Raw genomic sequence first — 25071 nt, 5'->3', positions numbered from 1 at the left:
CTTCACGCAGTATCATATTTCCCATTTCATCTTCAACTACATCCTCTTCCATTTCCATAATATTATCCTCAAGTACATCTCCCTCGTATAGACCCTCTATATACTCCTTCCGCCTTTTTGCTTTCCCTTCTTTGCTTAGAACTGGGTTTCCATCTGAGCTCTTGATATTCATAAAAGTGGTTCTCCCTTCTCCAAAGGTCTCTTTAATTTTCCTGTAGGCAGTATCTATCTTACCCCTAGTGAGATAAGCCTCTACATCCTTACATTTGTCCTCTAGCCATCCCTGCTTAGCCATTTTGCACTTCCTGTCGATCTCATTTTTAGACGTTTGTATTGCTTTTTGCCTACTTCATTCACTGCATTTTTATATTTTCTCCTTTCATCAATTAAATTCAATATCTCTTCTGTTACCCAAGGATTTCTACTAGCCCTCGTCTTTTTACCTACTTGATCGTCTGCTGCCTTCACTACTTCATCCCTCAGAGCTAACCATTCTTCTTCTACTGTATTTCTTTCCCCCATTCCTGTCAATTGTTCCCTTATGCTCTCCCTGAAACTCTGTGCAACCTCTGGTTTAGTCAGTTTATCCAGGTCCCATCTCCTTAAGTTCCCACCTTTTAGCAGTTTCTTCAGTTTTAATCTACAGTTCATAACCAATAGATTGTGGTCAGAATCCACATCTGCCCCTGGAAATGTCTTGCAATTTAAAATCTGGTTCCTAAATCTCTGTCTTACCTTTATATAATCTATTTGATACCTTCTAGTATCTCCAGGATTCTTCCATGTGTACAACCTTCATTTATGATTCTTGAACCAAGTGTTAGCTATGATTAAGTTATGCTCTGTGCAAAATTCTACCAGACGGCTTCCTCTTTCATTTCTTACTCCCAATCCAAATTCACCTACTATGTTTCCTTCTCTCCCTTTTCCTACGCTCGAATTCCAGTCACCTATGACTATTAAATTTTCGTCTCCCATCACTACCTGAATAATTTCTTTTATCTCATCATTCATTTCATCGATTTCTTCATCATCTGCAGAGCTAGTTGGTATATGAACTTGTACTACTGTAGTAGGCATAGGCTTCGTGTCTATCTTGGCCACAATAATGCGTTCATTATGCTGTTAGTAGTAACTTACCAGCACTCCTATTTTTTTGTTCATTATTAAACCTACTCCTGCATTACCGCTATTTGATTTTGTATTTATAACCCTGTATTCACCTGACCAAAAGTCTTGTTCCTCCTGCCACCGAACATCGCTAATTCCTACTATATATTACTTTAACCTATCCATTTCCCTTTTTAAATTTTCAAACCAACCTGCCCGATTAAGGGATCTGACATTCCACGCTCCGATCCGTAGAACGCCAGTTTTCTTTCTCCTGATAACGATGTCCTCCTGAGTAGTCCCCGCCCGGAGATCCGAATGGGGGACTATTTTACCTCCGGAATATTTTACCCAAGAGGACGCCATCATCATTTAACCATACAGTAAAGCTGCATGCCCTCGGGAAAAATTACGGCAGTAGTTTCCCCTTGCTTTCAGCCGTTCGCATTACCAGCACAGCAAGGCCGTTTTGGTTAGTGTTACAAGTCCAGATCAGTCAATCATCGAGACTGTTGCCCCTGCAACTACTGAAAAGGCTGTTGCCCCTCTTCAGAAACCACACGTTTGTCTGGCCTCTCAACAGATACCCCTCCGTTGTGGTTGCACCTACGGTACGGCTGTCTGTATCGCTGAAGCACACAAGCCTCCCCACCAACGGCAAGGTCCATGGTTCATGGGGGGGAGAGTGAAATAGTGAAATAGTGTCAATAATATGAGGAAGACCACACAGAAGTGGGTGACGCTGATCGGGAAGGAAGCCCATCGCCTTCGACCACAATGTACAGCCAACTGAGGAACTGATTCGCAATAGTCACAGATTTTCCGACGAAGAGGAAGCTCTCGACGGTTTCTCGGATGTCTTCGTGGCTCAGGAGCAGATTTCTGTCGTTGCGAAATTGAACGTTTGGTTGAACGTTCCGACCGTTGGTTCCAGAGACGTGGTGACTGTGTTGAAAAATGGTGTCATGTAATTGTGGCACTTTGAAGAGTAGTGCAGCATTCATTAAAAGTTACTTTGCCTCCCTTCGTAACGTGTTTTTTACTTTCTGAAATCCTCTCGTAGCATTACCAGACATTCTTACACTTCCGGTAAAATAGTAAGCTCCACCCCGAATATCCTCTCGGAATAAAACAAAAATGCTTCAGTTCATGACTGAATGTAGTTAAGACTGGACAAATACTTTGGTTTTACAGTAACAGAGGGAAGCTCCTGAATTTGGATTTCAATGCAAGGTTAGTGCAAGCAAGTTAATCTTGAGAGACAGGTTGTCGCTTGGCACGAGCAGATAGCGGGCGGACTGCTGCATAATTCATTCTTGCTCCAGTCCGACTGTCGGATTTCATTGTGGGCTCCCGCGTTTGCAGCTCGTCGTGACCAACAGCACTGGCTTCCTTTTGTGACCGACCCTGTGGCTTCGTTAAGCATCTCACAGAAACCAAACAATCCACGTGATCATTTTGGGCATTCGCGTCGCTCCCTTGTCTGCAACAACAGATGCTTCCCCTTCCCCTCTCTTTGCTTTTGTTTCACGTGGAGTATTCTCCATATTGGCTATGCGCTGCGTGTATCTCATCATTCTGTTCATAAACTGGTTCCCAATCACCTCTGTTCACGACGTTGTCACCACTGTTGGAGCTAGTCATTATTACTCCAATATTCCTCTTCCATCCTACCCATCGACTACAACGTACGCATGTGAAACACATCCAGAGTTAAATTGCCTTGCATTGCATGATTTCATAGCGAAATTTAGTCCGAAAATATTTTTAATGTGACGCTCTTTCTAAAAAGGTAACGTTCAGCTGTTTATGAGAACTATATGTGCGTTATTGAGCTACCTGTCAGACGAGAAAATACAGTTTTTCTGCAGATTTCAAAGTAGTTTAAAAAGCACCAGGAAAAATGAAGTGGAATCATTATTTAAGTATTCCAATCTAATTTCAGTAGCTAATTTTCCAACTCTTGTGCAGCGAGATAGCGGGATCCTAATTGATAACATATTTATAGACAGTGCCCAGACTGTGTACCCAATTGTCAATACACTAACTGATCGTTATGCGCAGTTAATGGAAGTAAACATTATGGCAGCTTACAGCTCTGAGGCAGGTTTATACAAAGCAGTGAAGCTTATTAATGAGAACATGACACAGTGTTTTACAAGAAATTTTAAGCGGATTGTATGGCATGTAGCGTATATAGAAAGAAAGTATTAATGTCAAACTCAGTTTATTCCATACTGTCAATATTTGAAAGTAGCAATTTGTGCAGTCACGGTACAAGAAACTGCATGTCTCACCTCATTTGAACTGCAGAATATAGTTCTTAGATCATAATGTGTGGGTTCACTTCCTTCCAAGCTGGGATCCACCTCAAACAAAATCTCGCTTGTGGTACTTTTTCTTGCTGTCACACCTTCACATCAAGAAGGAGTCAAGCGCAAAACAAGAAAGCTTCGTCAATTACAACTCTGCCCTCCTCCAACCATTCAGTGCCATTTGTCTGGCTGCATCATTTATGCCAGGACTCGCCTTTCACTCATCGGAAATACATCCAAAAGCTGAGCTTATCTGCTCACTCTGTGCTAGAAAAAGTTTTGCATACTCGGAATAGAGCTGCAGCTGCTGATGATGATGTAGAAAATCCATTGAAAAAAATATGTATGGGTTGGATAACTAAGGGAAGTAAAATCTCAAGTAAGACGAAAAAGGAAATTATGTCATGGCCTCGGTAATTCAAGATCTGATATTACAAAAATACTGTAGTATTTTACGGAAAGTAATTAAAATGACCAGAAGTATGAAGCCAGTCAGTGTACCGTAAACAATTAAACTAAATGGCAATTTTGTGACTTATCTTTTAAAAACTGCGGGTACTTTTAGCAATCACTTTGCAATGTAACAGTAAATATGGGATTAAATAGTTCATTTGAAGAAATAAAAAATTATATTAAAAATATTATTCCACAAAATTTTAGGTACCTAGAAACAGCACCAACATCCTTCACTAAAATTAACAGAATTTAAAAATTATGAAAAAAGAAGCTCTTCTGGTGTTGATGGAATTTAAAACGGAATTCTGAAAAGTTGCTCCAATTTAATAAGTAGTGTCCTCAGTGATATGTGTAATGCATCAACTGGCACAAAGAATTCTTCCAGATGGATTAAAATATGCAACTGTTAAACCACTTTGTAAGAACTGTGACAAGAAAGACTTAAATAATTATTGCCCAGTTTCCTTACTGTCATTTTCGAAAAAGTAATGTACTCAAGAATAGTCTCACATTTAAGTAGAGACAATTTAGTTAGCATATCACAGTTTGGAGTCCAGTAGGGTTGCTTGACTGAGAATACTTTAGACATTCACCCAGCAATATTATAAGACTCAAATAATAAAATATCGCCAGTTGGCATTTTTTTTATCTTTTAGAAGGTGTCTGACTGTGTAGACAACTTTACGCTCCTAGGAAAACTTGTTTGTGGAATTGATGGCTTTACTCACAGCTGGTTGGAATCGTATTTAACAAACAGAATGCAAAAAAACTCCTGAATATTACAAACGTAATTGGAAAGGTAAAAAACTGTAGTGATGGGGAGGAATCGCAATGGAAGTCCCACAGAGTTCAATACCGAGGCAGCTACTTCTTACATATGTGAATCATCTTCCATTTAACATTCAATAAGAAGAATGTATACTTTTTGCAGACAGTACTAGTGTTGTAATAAGTCGCATTAAAGAGAAATAAACATAAGAGATTGTAAATTATATTTCCTAGAAGATTATTAAGGTTTTCACAGAAATGGACTCTTCCTAAATTTTGAAAACACGCACACACACACACACACACACACACACACACACACACACACACACCGAGCGAGGTGGCGCAGTGGTTAGCACACTGGACTCGCATTCGGGAGGACGACGGTTCAATCCCGTCTCCAGCCATCCTGATTTGGGTTTTCCGTGATTTCCCTAAATCGTTTCAGGCACATGCCGGGATGGTTCCTTTGAAAGGGCACGGCCGATTTCCTTCCCCATCCTTCCCTAACCCGAGCTTGCGCTCCGTCTCTAGTGACCTCGTTGTCGACGGGACGTTAAACAACACTAACCTAACCTAACCACACACACACACACACACACACACACACAACCACACACACACACTATACTCATTTCTGTACAACACGTAGAGTCATATCAACAGTTAATATAACACATGAATAAGTGTCAGTAAGCACGGTAGAATGCTCCAGATTTTTGATGAAAACTTGAACTGGAGGAAGTGTAGTATTAAGCTTCTTAAACAGTTAAATTCAGCTATTTTTTCTTCTTGTATAATTTCTGGTCTTGGGAACAAACGAACCATCTCGTGACATATTTTTAATATTTCTACTTAGTAATGTTGCATGGAATAATTTTTGCGTGTAACTCATCACTTAGAAAGAAAGTGTTGATTACACAAAAGTTAGCGTTAAGAATAATATGTGGTGTTCACCCACAGACGTCACGTATGTACCTCTTCAAGGAATTAGGCATTTTTAACTGTACCATCACAAGATATATACACATATTCGCTAATGAAATTCGTCACAAATAATCCAGCACAATTTGAGAAGAACAGTGATGTCCACACCAACTACTCTAGGGCAAAAAATGACCTTTTGTAGCCCATTATTGAATCTGTGAGTAGTTTAGAAAGAAGTCCATTATGCAGCAACAACAATTTCTGATCACTTGCCCAATAACATAAAACATCTGTCAGATAGCAAAGCAGATTTTAAATCTAGCCTAAAATCGTTTCACCTGGATAGCTCATTCTAGTCCATAGACGAATTTCTATTTAAAACTGGTAGTCTGTTAAAAAACAAGAAAAATAACTCGTTTTAAGTGTCATTGTATGAATAGAATTAAAAATAATGTGTTCACGAATATCAACACTAAATGTGTACATATTCTGCAAACTAACTCGTTCCACATCATTTCGATAAAAGAATCGTTCATAGGGTCTATGGAACATGAAAATAACTAAGTAACTGTACGCAAATATAGAAATATGCCTTTGGAGCTAGCTGTAAACATTGATAACGTTATCAGAAATGTGGTTTGGAAATACGGTTTCAGGATACAAGCTAAGGTATTTGTAGATGAATGGCAGCGTTTGTGGGTATGGAGACATGAGTGAAGTGATCGTCATCACATCGTGATAGTCTTGTCTCTTTCGAGTTTTAACGGGAAAAAATTTCGAGAGTGTTCTATGATGTTCTCGAGTTTTTACGAATATTTTAGAATGTTAACGAAGATATTCGAATTTTCTAGAACAAAGGTTGGAAACGATACATATCACATTGCTCCACATTCCGGCAAATTCGGCTTAACTGATGAGTTTTGCAACGTAGTAAAGACATCTTGTCTAGAAAGTGTATCCTTGTGTAGAAAGAAACTAAGCTGACGAAGAGTGAACAATTTTAGAAATTGACGAAGTTATAGCACAGTCTACGACAGGCAGCCATGAAACTCTATAGGGTTCAAAAAATGCAACGTTTTGGCAGCTGAAACGATGCTAGTGCTCCAAGTAGCTAGTATGTAGTGACAGAAGAAAAACAAGATATAAACTGAGAATTTACTATTTTTACTGTTGTTACTTCCACATTCCCAATCCGCTATGCATGGATATGATTTTACCAATACAAATAGGAAAATGAAATTAAAATACTATCTCTTCTCTTGTTAACCTCAACGTACAAAAGTCAAATTTCACGGCAATGTAATATGTATGGTAAGGCGAGAAATGAATTGTAACCTAAAGTGTTTAAGTTTAAAAGGAGCTGATTGCGAGTGTATGAGGATGTTTGGCGGTAGTGGGTTACTGCCAGTTCTAGATATCAAGAACTTAGAGGTTTTTCAGCAATGTTCACATCAGCACCAGCATTCCAGAAATCAATGACGCCAGCTTCACAATTCCTGGAATTGTAGACGTCAGCATGTGGAACTCAGGCAGTTGTGCTTGTTATGTTTCCATGACAAGCATCAGCATTCCTGGAATTTTGACATCATGACATCGACACCATTGCACCAAAGTCAAGACGTCATCACGTCACTTCCTTTTGAAGAGCAACCTGTGTGCCCCACCCCACATGGCCAGCATTCGCTCCCACCTCCATGCACAGAGGAAGTACTCTAAATTATTTGCCATCATCAAAAGTAGTGATCAGCCGGGAAGTAGCAGTAGAAGAAGAAGAAGAAGAAGAAGAAGAAGAAGAAGAAGTCTACCAATAAGTATTTGTTGATTCTTTTTTATTACAACAATATGGTTATTATTAGCAAAACTCGTCAAACTGTATGTTTGTGTCAAAGAACTGCAACATGGCTTGAGGGGAGCAGCTGATGTTCTACTGCTTCCATGCAAGACTTAACGAACCATTTCATATTTTACAGACATGCTGACCTATTACAATAAATTAATAATGTTATGATATTCCCTGTATGCACTACATAAGAAGTGTTAATATTTAGGTTTTGTTGTCATTATTACAGACCCTGCTCTGGTGCTGAGCCAGGACATATATGTGTTCTGTGACACACTATTGCCTCAGCAACAGCACCCACTATCCACAGGATGTCTTCCGAACCTATCAGACCTGTTTTCATTCCATTATACAGTGGCAAAGCACCGTCAGCAACCATCTGCATCCAAAAGAGGCTCTGATCCATTGCAGCTAGAACCGTTGGACCAGGACACAGAGTTATTCCACGGCTAGTATCACCTGAACCACAACAGCAGCCTTCTACAAGACACGACAGTTTATTTTTACTGTCAAGCAATCGGTAGGAATACAGGATGACTCGGAGTGGCTGTTAATGTAATCGTTGGTTGTAAATTGGTGATATGTATGTATAAATAAATATGCCCTGTAAAACAACTTTCAACCCTATCAATAAATAGTAGCACACACACTTTGTAGTATCACAGCGAGGGAATTCGATATTTCATTGTATTCTCTGTCTTACGACTCGTGCGTGAAAGTGGTGAAAGTGTCAACGCGGTGGAAACGTTTTTTTATTTTTGTTAAAAGGTGGTAATAGCCAAATGTTTGCTTCGCGTATGTTTTGAAATGTAATGCATAATCGTTTTTTTACGCTCGATCTGGCGCATATGTTTTGAAATGTAACGCATAATTATCTTTTTATGTTCGATCTTGACAGACTAAAAAAAGCTGTACATTGGTTTATATGTTATTAACTACGATGGTAGTATTGACACTCAAAGATATAGTGGCTGCGAGTGGCAGCAGTGATGGTAAAAAGAGATGGTTGTATATTGTATCTCTGGCTTTGTTACCCGACTTGGATGTAATTTCAAATTTTTTTTGTTTTGTGCTGTCTTCCTGGTGAGATGGGAGTAGAGAGAAGTATATGCATTGTTGAATGAAAAGGATAGTCCGCCATTGCAATCAGAATTTGACTTTAATGCTTGGTGTATACATAGAAAAGGTGGAAGGATTAAAAACCACTGTAATTCGAAAGAGCTCATCTTCAGGGGCGATTCTAGAAGTCGGTAAAGGGGGAGGGGGCTAATGGGGGAAGGTTGGGGGAATGGAATATCGCTTAACAGGAGGAGAGTTGGTGTCCTCCACCGACAAATTGGTAAAATTTGGTGTTGCTTAAAGTAGTTTTTAGTAACTGCTTTCGAGTTCAGGGCATAAAAAACTTATTTTAACATGGAAGATTTTATAAATTACATAATCCATAAAAAGGTCAGCTTACAACAAATAAGTTTTCATTAATTTTCTGGATACATAAGATGACATGAAAGTAAAAACTTGAACTTGACATGAATGTAAAAAAAATTCTGTAACAAAATTCATTGGATATTTCCGTCTTTTGCCCAATTTATCATGCTCATTCGTCTCTGTTTCTTTTTACTGAATGTGTCAATGATATTTTCAATATCCATATCGCTTTTTTTATGGATATTTGCAAGAACATATTTAGCTCTCTTGATGGTTGTAAGTGGTACATTAATATGCACCCAATGTATATTAATAAATAACAAGACGCCCATTTTAAGTTAAATGATATTTATTTGTTTACATAGTAAGCTATTGCCGCTCTTATTCTTTTGTTAAAATGTGTTTCAAATACAATGAAACATATATTGCTACATAATTATAAAAATGATTGAATCTATTGAAGTAATATACTCCCTGATTTCTGAAGTCATTTTATACAGTGTAATATGATACTCCATAGCCCTCCCCCCTTGCCGCCACTCCTGCTCCTCTTAATGAATAAATGGCAAATATAATCATCGTCAAAGGCAACAAAACAGGAAAAAGTAATTGATTCTTCTAAAAACCTGACAGTTCACATTGGACATTATATATGTTTAAGTTTTAGGAGCAAGATTTATATCCTGTGGTGAAAATAATTTTAAGAGCCTATCGAATTTCTAATAACACGGATCAAAATCAGCGACGAGCGACATTGCCGTCTTTTCTCAGAAGTAACATTCAGTAGCCCCGACGGTTAAGGATTTGCTCCCATTTTCATTCCCCTCCCGTTTCTCTTTGAGATTATGCAGAACCATCAATACAAAATCGTCGATCACCGCCGCTGTGGAGTCCCGGGATCGACATCGCCGAGATTCAGAAGAAGAATTCTTCCTCCAGCGAATCTCTATTGCTGGACATACAAAAATAATAATAATAATTATTATTATTTTCAGAGAATCTTCAAGATTTTTGTTAGGCAAAGTCCTGCAATTAACTTCACAAACGTTCATAATATTCTTATTATTATTTTTTCTTTCTTTTCTTTATCTGCACAGTCACCCAGTACAGTACACATTAATTCAAGAGAGAATTGGTACAATATTGCAATTAACTTGGGGAAGGGATATTATAACCAGCAGTTTATAAAATACTAGCAATCGACATAGCAGCGGCAGATTCTTCTAACTGTCAACTACATCACATTTTCATATTGGTAGAAAATTGGTAGGATTGGTTGTACAAATGGAAAACTGGTAGGGCACCAAATCTGGAAATTGAAAAAATCAACTACAAATTGGGCAGTTTTGTAGGCTGCCAAATCCAGAAATTGGTAAAAAGGTCTGAGCAACCAGTAAACTGGTAGAATGCCAAATCTAGAAATAGGTAAACATTGTTGTGAGATTGGTAGGACACCAAATCTGGAAATTGATAAACTGTCTGTATAATTGGTAAACTGACGTTGTGACGCTGTACATACGACACATTCAGCGCAATTACACACAATTACGCCACTTATGCAGAAATTTTCCCACAATTACGTCACCATTACGCCACATACACCATAATTACGCCGCAATTACACTGCAAAAGCCACAATTACGCCACTCACACGCTTCACTTACGTCACAAGTTCACAATATGATAAATATACATACGGCGTACATACACTGGACATACAATGTACAGTACATACATTGTACATACACTGCTGTAAGATACTTCGAAAGTATAAAATAATGACTTTACTGCATGGTCTGTAACAATGCCACTCAAGAGCTGCCAAACCTGGAAATTGGTAAAATAGGCTGTAAAATTGACAGTTTAATATGACACCAAATCAGAAATCGGTAAAATTGGTTCAACGGACCAAATGCAGATATATTGTGGGGAAGACAAACCCAAGTTTTTTTTTATGGGCGGCACACTTAGAAGACGTAACAGATCTACTAAAGAGACTGCCTACACTGTGCTTGTCCATTCTCTATTGGAGCACTGCTGCGTGATGTTGGATCTATACCAGGTAGGATTAATGGAGTACACCGAGAAGGTTCAAAGAAGGGCAGTACGTTTTGTATTATCGAGAAATAGGGGAGAGAATTTCATGTGCATGATATAGGTTTTGGGATGGAAATCATTAAACCAAAGGCGCTTTTCGATACTGCAGGATCTTCACATTTCAATCTCCAACTTTCTATTCCAAATCTGAAAATGTTTTTTGACGCTGACCTACATAGGGAGAAACGATCATCATAATAAAATAAGGGAAATCTATGCTCAGATGGAAATATATAGGTGTTCTTTTGTTCTTTGTTCTTTGAGCGCTGTTTGGAAGTGGAATAATGGAGAACTAGTGTGAAGATGGTTCAATGAACCTCTGCCACGCACTTCAGTATGATTTGCCAAACAGCCATTTAGATGTTGGTATTGCCTGTAGGCGCTACAAAGCATGACCACTAGCTGTGTTTTACATCCTTGCAGAGTAAAGTAATACCTACAGTGAAAAAAGTTCCATGTATCTGTGATGTGTTTCGCCCTGTCAGTTTCGCCCTGTCACATGATACCCCTATGAAAGGCATAAGACACACGTTGTCGATATCATGATCACATTACCCTCCAAAACTGCCAGCTGAGCGACTCACTGCCGGCCGAGGTGGCCGAGCGGTTCTAGGCGCTTTAGTCCGGAACCGCGCAACTGCTACGGTCGCAGGTTCGAATCCTGCCTCGGGCATGGATGTGTGTGATATCTTTAGGCTAGTTAGGTTTAAGTAGTTCTAAGTTGTAGGGGACTGATGACCTCAAATGTTAAGTCCCATAGTGCTCAGAGCCATTTGAACCATTTTTGAGCGACTCACTGTAGACAGCCCTCAATATGAAAAACGTTATTTTATAATTAATTTTTCCCCTGAATACTAGATTAATGCTTCCTGCATCAATGTATGTCTCAGCATCACATCTTAACACATACCTACGAATTAATGTTGTGAGAAACTGTACAGCACCAGGATGTCGTGCAACCAGTCAGTTTTATACTGAGTGCTCGTCACGAGACACTGTGGCTGGCACGTATCTTGACACAATGTGCTCCCATTCCAATTTAGCGATATGCAAATCACGTAAATTATAAGTATCAAGAAATTTATGTGACAAGTAAACCTACTGCTGGGACTGGAAACCTTCAATATGCATACAAACTGGAAAATAGTACTTCATAGTATATTATTGTGATGGCGCTGCATCACAGTCTACATAAAATGTGAAGAATCTTCAGAGTTAGCTAGTGTTTCAGCCTGATACTTGCTTAGACATATGTACATGTCAACACTGGGCTGGTTTACCACCAACACATAAAAATAGGATTCCATCAGGTTTTCTAGTGATAATTATACCCCACATCTATTAATCCAAACTGATAAATGTCCTAGACTGATGAACAAATCCCGTATGTTGCACATAGCATAACACAAAAATTCAAAATATGTTATGGAGGTAATTATAATTATAGACTGGATTGAACATGATGTTAGTATGAGTATTTTTATCACTGCATATAGAAATTAGCGTAGTGTGGTGGAACTGTAGCACATTTACACATACTGTATGATGTTATATATTGTAGCATCTGATAACTAAATTAATGCACCGAAAAGTGACATCATGGTCATGCAAATGGCTTATAAGCTCTTAATAGGTAGTGTATTTACTCCGCTCGACACACTGTCTCCTTTAGGTATCTGTGTCTGTACCAGCAGGACAGTCAGGTCTTTAGAGATATAGAGCTATTTTTGCATTCCAATAGTTCCTGTTGTGGAGACAATGAGAATGACTGGATTTTGTCCTTATTCTTAACACTAGCAAAGAAAACCTCTGGGTTGGGTTAGGTTGATTTTGGGGGAAGAGACCAAACAGCTAGGTCACCGGTCTCATCGGATTAGGGAAGTTCTTTACGGACATTCTCCAAGTGGGTAACATTCCTCCCTCACTTAAACGAGCAAAGATCATCGCAGTCCTGAAACCTGGTAAACCAGGCGATAGACCAGAGAGTTACCGCCCCATTGCCCTTCTCAGTATGGTATATAAATTACTAGAAAGACTGCTCCTCAACAGAATAGGCCAGACTATACTCAAAAAAATCCCTATCGAACAAGCAGGATTCCGTCCATATCGCTGCTGTACAGATCAAGTCCTATCACTGACAACATATATAGAGGCGGGGTTCCAGAAGAAAAATAAAGTAGCTGCAGCATTCGTAGACCTAACAGCAGCCTATGATACAGTTTGGAAACAGGGGCTCATGTACAAATTAATCTGTGCCGTCCCCTGCAAGAAGATAACCAACCTCATTGATGATATGTTGTCAAATAGAACCTTCCAAGTAATAATGGGGAATGAGAGAAGTAAACAGATGAAACTCAATAATGGACTCCCACAAGGCTCTGTCCTTGCACCCCTTCTTTTCAGCCTTTACATCGCTGACATGCCTGCAACCAGATCGCGCAAATTTGGTTATGCTGATGACTGGGCTCTAGCAACAGCCCACAGAAATATAGAAACTGCCGAAGATATCCTTACGAGTGACCTAGGGATTCTCAGCGAGTACTTTAAAAAATGGAGGCTACAACCTAGTGCTACAAAGACGGAAGTATCTGCCTTCCATTTGAACAACAAAATGGCCAACAGAGAACTACAAGTCTATCTAGATGGGAAATTACTAAATCACAACAAACACCCAAAGTACCTTGGGGTTACCCTAGATAGGACACTAACATTCAAAGAACACCTGACGAAAACTGCAGCGAAACTTAAAACACGCAACAACATATTGCAGAAGCTCTGTGGCACCACTTGGGGCTCCACAGCATCTACCTTAAGAACATCCGCACTTGGCTTGGTGTATCCAGTGGCAGAATACTGTGCCCCAGTGTGGCTCAACAGCAAACACACACACATGGTAGATAGCCAACTTAATGCAACAATGCGTATTATATCAGGCACAATCAGGCCAACTCCTACAGTGTGGCTGCCCGTTCTCAGTAACATAGCCCCTCCTAACCTGCGCCGTGAACACGCTCTGGTTAGAGAATTTCAAAAAATCATGACCAACCCTCAATTACAAATCCATGAAGATACTCACGACATCCAAGGAAACCGACTCCGGTCTAGGAATCCTCCACTAAAGACCGCACAGGCTCTGCACCAAACCAACTTCAAAATAAATGACCGATGGAAAGAGGAATGGGAGAGCAGAACAGTAGTAAACTGCCACAGTATGCCATGCATCTTTAGTAAACCAAAAGGATTTGATTGCCCTCGCAAAGTTTGGTCAACTCTTAATCGCATCAGAACCAACTGTGGGAGATGTGCCGACTCCTTACACAGATGGGGTAAACTTCCTTCGGCCGCTTGCGACTGTGGCGCTGAGAGACAGACGGTCAAACACATCGTGCAGGAATGCCCGCTAAGGGCATACGAGGGTGACCCACAAGATTTCCTAATGGCGACCCAAGAGGCAATCGACTATTTACTATCTAAGCTGGACGTCTGCTTGTGACTGGTCTTCTGTGAGTGTAACTTTACAATTGGCGGTGTCCTTATATACAAACTGTTATTTATTGCTCTGTTTATACATATGTGATTTTTTTTTTAATCGTGTTGTTTCTGTAATTTTTACTGTGATGTTATGAGCCATACGCTAAATAAATAAATAAAATAAGGGAAGGATGGGGAAGGAAGTCGGCCATGCCCTGCCTGAAGCGATTTAGTGAAATCACGCAAACCTCTGGGAAGGTGGAGCATTTGCCAGCCATGTAACTGCAAACAGCCATACGTTGGAGTACTGGTCGAAAATATCAGACTCGAGACAATTTACTGCATTAAGGGATACACAAAAAGTCTGTTAATAAAGCTTCATTCACATCTGGAACTGCTTAAAAAGAAAGGGTAAATTGCATCTGAATGTGGTGGACTAGATGTTGTACACCAAGCAACATCAAAACTGTTTGCAGAGTTTAAAATTGATGGAGAAACGGCTTTTAGCGGTAATTCGTTTGTAGAAATTGGTAACTTAATGGTCTATAACGCTATATGTTGTTAGAAGCGGATGCAGTCCATGGCAGGCTGCTGCCACATTTAAAATGCGGGGCTCTCCCTGTAAAGTGAAGGGCCAATGTCTGTGGTTTTTTAACAGTGTTCAACAGTTTATCTTCTGGGGAAATAAGACCCTAAGCATGGTTAACGTTTTATGTATATGAAAAAGAAAATTGGAGATGTAAGGCATCAAAATCAAGAAATGAAAAACTAGAGTATTTGGCTTAGGCAACTGCCATAAAGGAAGGATATATACAGAAACTGGAATTCCAAGAAGCAACTGCAAATGTGCAAGCAAGGTTTACATATTGCTTTGAACGTAGGATATGGAGAAAGTACAACTGGGGAATATAAGATATTAGCAGTTACTGAAAAGTAACAGTTTTAAGTATGCATACGTTCGAGTACTGGTCGAAAATGTCGGAATCTGGACGGCATTAAATAATGCGTCAAAAAAAAATATCTGCTTACAAAGCTCCATTCACATCTGGATCTGCTTAAAAAGAATGGTTAAGTTGCGTTTATGTGTGGCGGCCTAGGTGTTGCAATACCTAGCAACCATTTGCAGAGTTTATAACTGGTGGGATAACAACTTTTATCGGTAATTTGTTTGCAAGAATTGTACGCGAAGGTCTACATGGCTGTACGAGGGTGGAAATGGAAGTGGTCCTTGACAGCCTGCTGCTGTACTCCAATGGGGCCTCCTCTCCATAGACAGAAAAACGCCAATATTTGATGTACACACCTCACCTTGAAAGTGCACTCTCTTTCCTAGCCTCCATGCTCTACACTGTCAGGCCCTAGTGCGTGTGATGTGGTTAGCATGAATGCTAATGGCCAATTATGCCCAGGCCCAATTCTGTACAATACTGCGAACCCTGTGAGAACACATATGCACTGTCTGCGAATGCAGTAAGATCACTGCTGGTTGTCTGGCTGTTTCCATACCGTGAAATACCATTGTACAGTCTTAGTGCATATGCATAATGTTGGGAACTGGAATTATGTCACAGCATTTGCACTATTGAGAGATGCAGCATATGTGGTATTGGACGAAAGCCATTGGTATTGTACTAAACACGTTACATGTGTTTGGACCTGCTAGTGCAAGGCATGGACGCTAGGAAAAAGTGTACAATTCCAATTAAGTGATCGGCATTTCACCATATACAGAGAGGGTCCCCACTGGAGTATTTCAGCAGGCAGCTGTGGACTGCTTCCACTTCTAACGTCATATAGCCATGTAGTCCTTTAAGTTAATAATCTTTGCCAATAAATGACCGTTAAAAGTTATTCCAAAGCTTTTAAATTCTGCAAATGGCAATGTGTACAACGTCTAGTCCATTACATTTAGTTGCACTGTAAGAATATTTTTCTTTTATGCAGATCAAGATGTAGATGTAGCTTTAAACCAATTTTTCGTGTCATTTAATGCTGTCTCGATTCTACCATTTTCGACCACTACTTCAGTGTACAGCTAATTACTGTTATGTGTGAGGCGGAACTATGGGCCTCATGGGAAAAGGGGTCACCGGCTGAGTCACTCAGTTTGACTCTTACTCTGATTACAAGGTGTGGCCATTAGGTAAGCTGACGTGAGGATCAATGCACTATACTTGACGGGATGTATCTGGAACATCTTAGGTGATTAGAAAGTTAGTAGACAGGAATACAATTAAATACTTAGCTTTAATTCAGCATCAGCGGTGAACGTCGATCTTGACTTTATACAATAATATTTACAAGTGCAGTTATAGACTGAACTGCGAATACTTCTATACAATTCTGATTGCTTCACACATATAGATCAATTGACAATGCATAAACTGTATGTGGCGCCTGGCTAGGTCGAAGCTACTGACTTAGCTGAAGGCTATGCTTACTAGCGTCTCTGGAAATGAGATTTCTGAAGCTATAACAAGTGAACATTCCTATTAAAGTCGGCTGTAGAACTGAACAGTGCGCTAGCTTGTCTCGTAAGACCAGCCGAGTGGCGGCGCTCGGTCTGCTAGCGTCGACAGTGGCGACTCACGGGTCCGGTGTGTACTGACGGACCGCGGCCGATTTGAAGCCTACAACCTAGCAAGTGTGGTGCCTTGCGGTGACACCACAATTACAACAGCTATTTGCAATAAAGGATAATATCACGTATTCTCCAGTTTTAGGAGACTTCGCCATACTCTGTGTTTAAGGCAATATGTAAACCTTGCTTGTGCATTTACAATAGCCTCTTCTTTTTCGAATCGCAGTATGTATTCTTTCTGTATAGCAGTTGCATGAGCCATATACTGCAGTCTTTCGTTCCTTGATTGTGTCGTACTCCATTTCATGTTTTCTTTTCCATATACATAAAACATTAAATATGCTTTGGCGCTTCTTACTCCGTTAGACAAACTGCAGAATACTATTAAACAGCACACAGCAACCATTCTGTAAGTTGACGCTACATGGAAGTGAAGGGCACAGAGTACAGTGGAGCACGTTGTAAATACTGTTTGTTGGTATTTTCAGTTTTCACAGAGTCAAATACATGATCTATTTTGCTTCCAGTTGTAAGATTCTATTTTGCTGTAAACTAGCAGGCACCTCGTCTGCTAAAGTGCTACTTCTTTGCATAAGACTAGATAGACAACATGTAATCCGCCACATTTAAAAACAATATAACTATCTTATTTTAAGCTGATCCAGAAGTGAATGAAGCTTTTTAAATAGATTTCTTTGTTTCTTTTAATACATTAAATGGTCTTGATTGCAACATTTTCGACCAGCACTCCAACGGATGGCAATTTGCGGTTACTATTGCTGGCAAATGCACGACTTTCCCAGCCGCCTTCTTTGGTAGTGTTAAGAATAAAGAGCAAATCTAGTAAGAATCATTGTATCCATGATAGGAACCATGGGACTTCAAAGAATAGATATACATCTCCAGATACCTCACTCTCTTGGTGGCAAACATATAAATACGTAAAGGAGTCAATGTTTCAAGCAGACTTAACACATTACCTATTAAAAGCTTGTAAACTGGTCGCATGATCATGACGTCACTTTTCGATGTGTTAGCATAAAGCTCCAAGTTACGTCACACACACACACACACACACACACACACACACAGCGCCATATTACACTCTAAAATTCAGATCTGTCCAGCGGCAGATTTCAACTTGAGACAGCGAAGCAGGAAAGTCGGCTGAGTAATACGCGTGACAATTAATACCTCAAACGATAATGGGAACACAATAAAAAAAGTCGGAGGCATTACTTTCCACCGTTTCATGCCCTTTTATATTGGAGCTGAAGGTACTCTAGGAAGAGAGAAAGTTATGGGAAGAGGATAAGTTGGTAGACGATGCGAGTTGGGGAAGACAGACTAATGTGGGTGAGGCAGAGTGCATGTCGTTCCAGGATTTGAAGAGAGTTGTCGAATTTAGCGGAGGCAGAGATCCAGGAAAGTTGTTATAATTTAGGATGCGGCATACAAGTCCCTGCACATGCATATATTTAACAAGTGGTCACTATCATTGTGATCATGAGTGTGGGTGTCATAGTTGTCACAAATATTCAGATTACTAGCACTGTTTGCATGAGTGCTCATCACCATTTTTAAAATTATGTACATTTCATGTACTATAGCACTCATCGCACTCAATGTACACATCAGGTTTAATGTGAGCATGGTACTATGGAGTTGCTGTTGTAAATATCTTATGCTGAAGCATAGACATGTGAAGTACAGACATACAAAGACGATGTACTCGAAGCATGCAGGTGATGCACACTAGTGTTTTCCTTCATCTGAATTTAAGTGATTAATATAGGCAAAGTTGAAACAAGAGCCAAGGTATATAATTTACCAGTTGGGCATCTAAAGTACAATAAATTGCAGTCTTATATAGACAACAGAAAAAAATGAACAGTTAAACAGTTCGTGGTAGCTCCAGACCCAGTCTCATTGAAGAATATTTCTTCTGGTCATAGGGTTTATGTATTTTGGGTATTAGCAGCTATTTCTTTTCATAGAAAGTAGTTTTGCGCTATGCACCCTAGCAACAATGTCTTTCTTGAATCTTCATTATTTATCTATTCTGCTTCCTACGTAGCAAAATAGTGTCCATGTCTTCAGCACTCTCCCGTCCAAGTTTATCACTTACCCATCGAGCATATCCTCCTGCTGCACGCATCATCACCTTAGTTTTATTTTTTGTTTATGTACATTAACTAGCACTCGCTCCATTCACTGAATATCCAACTCAGTTTCTATTTACTTTAGGCGATTACTGCTACGTCATCAGCAAACTGTATGTTATTGATTTCTTTGTCCACAACAAACTACTCCCACATTCACATAGTGCTTTAATTCCCTTATTGCTTCTTCAGTATAGAAATAAAGTACCACCGATTACAGTATGTAGCTCTACTTCGCGCCTCTCCTGATTTGGGTCTCTTGTCTCATAAAATAAAGAGAATGGATTACCGTCCTCTAGCTTATACCTAATTGTCTAAAAATAAAAGTATTCCTTTCCTCATCATTAAAAGTCTAGTGACTGTAATGTGTCTGTCCTTAGTTTTGCTATCTCGGTCCTCTATTAGGCCTATATGTTGCGAAGTTAAAATTGCTTCACAAGTGCCTCTTCTTCTTTTTGTACTACACAGGTCTTATCATAGTCAATAAAATTCTCCTGGGCTTAATGCCGCACTACCAACTATAAAGTTCCGACGTTTCGGCGACTATTGCAAGACCCCTTCCTCAAGTAGCAGTACACCTTGAGGAAGGCAACAATCACCGAAACGAATAGTTGACAACGGGGCCTCAAACCCAGAAGAATTTTATTGACTGTGACAGTGGCCGCGGACGCCCACATTTACTGGTCTTATCATAATTTTCTTTCAATTTTACCTTTCATTTCGATAAATTTCTCTCTCATTTTTGAGCCTGTGTTACTAGACTTACTGTGCAGTAATTTTCACATAAATCTCCTCTGGCTTTCTTCAGAAGTTTGATAGTAACATTCTTTGCCTTTTATCCGATGACTGTGAGAAGCCCTCTGGCACTTCATTAATACCTGGACATTTGTTTCCTCTGAGTTCGTGCATCATTCAAAAGTAATACTCTGTCTCCCCTACCATCTCCTTCCACCTCGACTTCATTTTCAACATGTCTCATTTTCCAGTTTCCCTCTTTCCCCATTTCCATGTATGCGGCCCGTGTCGTTTCTGGAATGATTTCCTGTTCGTATCAAATCCCCTTGTGTGCTGAGGTGACGAAAGCCATGGGATAGTATATGCATGTATACGTATGGCGGTTATTGCGTACAAAAGATATAAAAGGGCAGTCCACTGGCGCAGCTGTCATTTGTACTCAGGTTTCGGAAGTGATTATGACCACACGATGGGGAGTAACAAACTTCGAATGCGAAATGGTACTTGCAGCTAGACGCATGGGACATTGAATTTCGGAAGTCCTTAGGGAATTCAATATTCCGAGATCCACGGTGCCTGGAGTGTGATGAGAACACCAAATCTCAGGTATTACCTCTCACCATGGACAGCGCAGTGGCCTACGGCCTTCGCTTCATAATCAAAAGCAGCGGCATATGCTTAGAGTTGTCGGTGCTAACAGACAAGCAGCAGTGCTTGAAGTAAACTCAGGAATCAATGTGGAACGTACGACGAACGTATCCATAAGGACAGTGCGAAGAAATTTGACGTTAAGGGGCTATGTAAGCAGACAAGCGACTGGAATGCCTTTGCTAACAGCGTGCCATCGCCTTGCAGCATCTCTCCTAGGCTCAAAATCATGAAGGTTGGGCCCTAGACTACTGGAAAACTGTGGCCTGGTCAGACGAGTCTCGATCTGAGGTGGTAAGAGCTGATAGTAGGGTTCGAGAGTGGAGCAGACCCCACGAAGTCATGGACCCAAGTTGTCAACAAGCCACTGTGGAAACTGGTGGTGGCTACTTAATGGTGTGGGCTGTGTTTACTTGTAATCGACTGGGTCATCTGGTCCAAAAGAACCGATCATTAACTGAAAAGTGTTATGTTCATCTACATGAGAAATAGGGAGACAGGGATGCTGCCAACTTTTGACATCAAATCGATGTTGTTGTTGTTGTGGTCTTCAGTCCAGAGACTGGTTTGATGCAGCTCTTCATGCTACTCTGTCCTATGCAAGCTTCTTCATCTCCCATTATCTACTGCAGCCTACATCCTTCTGAATCTGTTTAGTGTATTCATCTCTTGGTGCCCCTCTCCGATTTTTACCCTCTACGCTGCCCTCCAGTACTAAATTGGTGATCCCTTGATGCCTCAGAATATGTCCTACCAAGCGATCCCTTCTTCTAGTCAAGATGTGCCACAAATTTATCTTCTCCCCAATTCTATTCAATATCTCCTCATTAGTTATGTGATCTACCCATCTAATCTTCAGTATTCTTCTGTAGCACCACATTTAGAAAGCTTCTATTCTCTTCTTGTCTAAACTATTTATCGTCCACGTTTCACGTCCATATATGGTGGCACTCCATACAAATACTTTCAAAAACGACTTCCTGACGCTTAAATCTATACTCGATGTTAACAAATTTCTCTTCTTCAGAAACGCTTTCCTTGCCATTGCCAGTCTACATTTTATATCCTCTCTACTTCGACATCATCAGTTATTTTGCTCCCCAAATAGCAAAACTCCTTTTACTTTAAGCGTCTCATTTCCTAATCTAATTCCCTCAGCATCACCCGATTTAAATCGACTACATTGCACTATCCTCGTTTTGCTTTTGTTGATGTTCATCTTATATCCTCCTTTCAAGACGCTGTACATTTCGTTCACCTTCTCTTCCAGGTCCTTTGCTGTCTCTGACAGAATTACAATGTCATCGGCGAACCTCAAAGTTTGTATTTCTTCTCCATGGATGTTAATTCCTACTCCGTATTTTTCTTTTGTTTCCTTTACTGCTTGCTCAATATACAGATTGAATAACATCAGGGATAGTCTAAAACCCAGTATCACTCCCTTATCAATCACTGCTTTCCTTTCATGCTCTTCGATTCTTATAAGTGCCATCTGGTTTCTATACAAATTGTAAATAGCCTTTCGCTCTCTGTATTTTACCCCTGCCACCTTCAGAATTTGAAAGAGAGTATTCCAGTCAACATTGTCAAAAGTCTACAAATGCTAGAAACGTAGGTTTTCCTTTCCTTAATCTATCTTCTAAGATAAGTCATAGGGTCAGTATTGCCTCATATGTTTCAACATTTCTACGGAATCCAAACTGATCTACCCCGAGATCGGCTTCTACCATTTTTTTCCATTCGTCTGTAAAGAATTCGTGTTAGTATTTTGCAGCCGAAAATTTTTAAACTGATAGTTGGGTAATTTTCACATCTGTCAACGCCTGCTTTCTTTGGGATTGGAATTATTATATTCTTCTTGAAGTCTGAGGGTATTTCGCCTGTCTCATATATCCTGCTCACCAGATGGTAGAGTTTTCTCAGGGCTGGCTCTCCGAAGGCTATTAGTAGTTCTAATGGAATGTTGTCTACTCCCGGGGCCTTGTTTCGACTTAGGTCTTTCAGTGCCCTGTCAAACTTTTCACGCAGTATCATATCTTCCATTTCATTTTCATCTACATCATCTTCCATTTCCATAATATTGTCCTCAAGAACATCGCCCTTGTATAGACCCTCTATATACTACTTCCACCTTTCTGCTTTCCCTTCTTTGCTTAGAACTGGGTTTCTATCTGAGCTCTTGATATTCATACAAGTGGTTCTCTTTTCTCCAAAGGTCTCTTTAATTTTCCTGTAGGCAGTATCTACCTTACCCCTAGTGATATACGCCTCTACATCCTTACAATTGTTCTCTAGGCATCCCTGCTTAGCCATTTTACACTTCCTGTCGATCTTATTTTTGAGACGTTTGTATTCCTTTTTGCCTGCTTCATTTACTGCATCAAATCGATATGCAAATTAATTACCCCCCAAATTAATTACCCCACCCCAATATTCACCCCCACCATGGATGATGTTATGTGTTTTCCTCAGCCTGCATATGGGTCAGCACCCACTCCCCCTCCCCAACTCTCCCCCTCCCCAACCCTCCCCCTTCTCCTGACCCACCTACCTTATTGTCGGGAATTTCGAATTCTGACGGGAATTTCGAATGTTGGCAAGAATTTCTAATTTTGCTGGGAATTTCTTTGTCCCATGGATGCCCTGTGCACCACTACTGTTCACTTCAGTATATAATTTAACCACTAGTGGTTCGAAGCGTTTAGACGTTAGTAGAGGTGCAACCACAGATAGAGACTGCCGTGTTGCGATAGAGGTCAAGAATGCAGCTCAAAGTGAAATTGTGGTTTATAGAGGTGGAACGGGAAGAACTGTGAGGTGCAAGAGCTTACATCAAGCAGCAGTTGACTACCAAGCATCGTCCGAGTCGTCCTCAGACATTTACTGTGCTGCTCTAACTTTATCCCTTACAACAGTTACAATGAGTCTGCACTCTGTGTGAAATTGGGTGACACATCCTACAGCACTACACTGTTACAAACTTGCTCAGTCTACAGATGGTGCTATCCATTTGTTGGAAAGACTGAACAGATGTCTGCCTTGTGTGAAAGCTGTGTATAGGGACATTGCAGAGTATCTAAGTACAAGCTGTGTGCATGTGGACGACTTTGAACAGTGGGTCAATATGTTGCCAACGAAAACTAATGTATTGCCAATAAGTTTGAGAGATATACGTACTGAATTCTGTGTTTACACGAAGACTTTATTTTCTATGTCCTGTACTGGTGTTCCGATAAAAAAAGAAACATTAAACAGCAGAAAATTATATCATTTAACTAAATTGTCTGTAAAAGCCCATTGTACGCTAGTAGCTGACATAGTCGGTATCAGGCAGGGCATAATATTCATTATTTTCTGGACTCCCATCAATTTCTAAATTCTTCCTTCTTCCTGCTATCCTTCCCTTGACAGCTGCATTCGCACCTACATGAATACTCTGCAATTCACACTATGTGCTTGACAGGGGGTCAAGGGGGTCATGTCTCCTAGGTATGTCAGGGTAAATGAAATATCGTGACATTCAGCGGAAGAGGTTGACAACTGGAATTTAGTGAATGTAAAACGCCGCAATGTAGAACACCTATGTTTCAATAATTTCTATCCTAAATCATTTACCATATCAGTGACACAATGTCCCCTGTTTCGTGATAATACAAAACGAGCTGCCCTTATTTGAACCTTTTCGGTGTTTTCCGTCAGTTCCATCTCGTAGGGATCCAATTCTGCGCATGAATACTCACGAAGAGGACGGAAAAGTGTGTTGTAGGCGGTCGCTTTGACTGTTTTATTCCATCTTCTACGTATTGTACCAACAAGACGACGTCTTTGAGTTTTATCCCACACAATATTTTCCACGTGACGGCTCTAATTTAAGTTCTTTGTGATCGTAGTTCCTAGATATTTATTTGAATCGACAACCTTTAAATGTGCGTGATCTATCGTGTTGGTATTCATATGGCGAATCTCACACATTTTATTGTTTGGGGTCAACTGTCACGTTTTCCTCCGTGAAGATGTATTTTCAATATCATTTTGCAATTCGCTTTGTTCTTCTGAGAAATTTATTAGACAGCAGCATTATCTGAAACAAATCTATAGAAATGTCCTGATTGTGGTATCACCGCCAGACACCACACTTGCTAGGTGGTAGCCTTTAAATCGGCCGCGGTCCGCCAGTATACGACGGACCCGCTTGTCACCACTGTCAATGATTGCAGACCGAGCGCCGCCACACGGCAGGTCTAGAGACACTTCCTAGCACTCGCCCCAGTTGTACAGCCGACTTTGCTAGAGATGGTTCACTGACAAATTACGCTCTCATTTGCCGAGACGATAGTTAGCATAGCCTTCAGCTACGTCATTTGCTACGACCTAGCAAGGCGCCATTATCATTTGCTATTTATCTTGTGATGTGTGTACCGTCAGACCGATGTTCACCAATTATGGATTAAAGTTAAGTATTCCAGCAGCTACGTATTATTTTTGATACTATAAATTCCCTTAACTGTTCCAGACCTCACGCCAGCCTGCGTGAGT

This window comes from Schistocerca cancellata, chromosome 3 (assembly GCF_023864275.1).
Source record: "Schistocerca cancellata isolate TAMUIC-IGC-003103 chromosome 3, iqSchCanc2.1, whole genome shotgun sequence".
Classification (NCBI taxonomy): domain Eukaryota; kingdom Metazoa; phylum Arthropoda; class Insecta; order Orthoptera; family Acrididae; genus Schistocerca; species Schistocerca cancellata.
The sequence above is the reverse complement of the archived record's forward strand: the minus strand, read 5'-3'. Positions refer to the sequence as shown.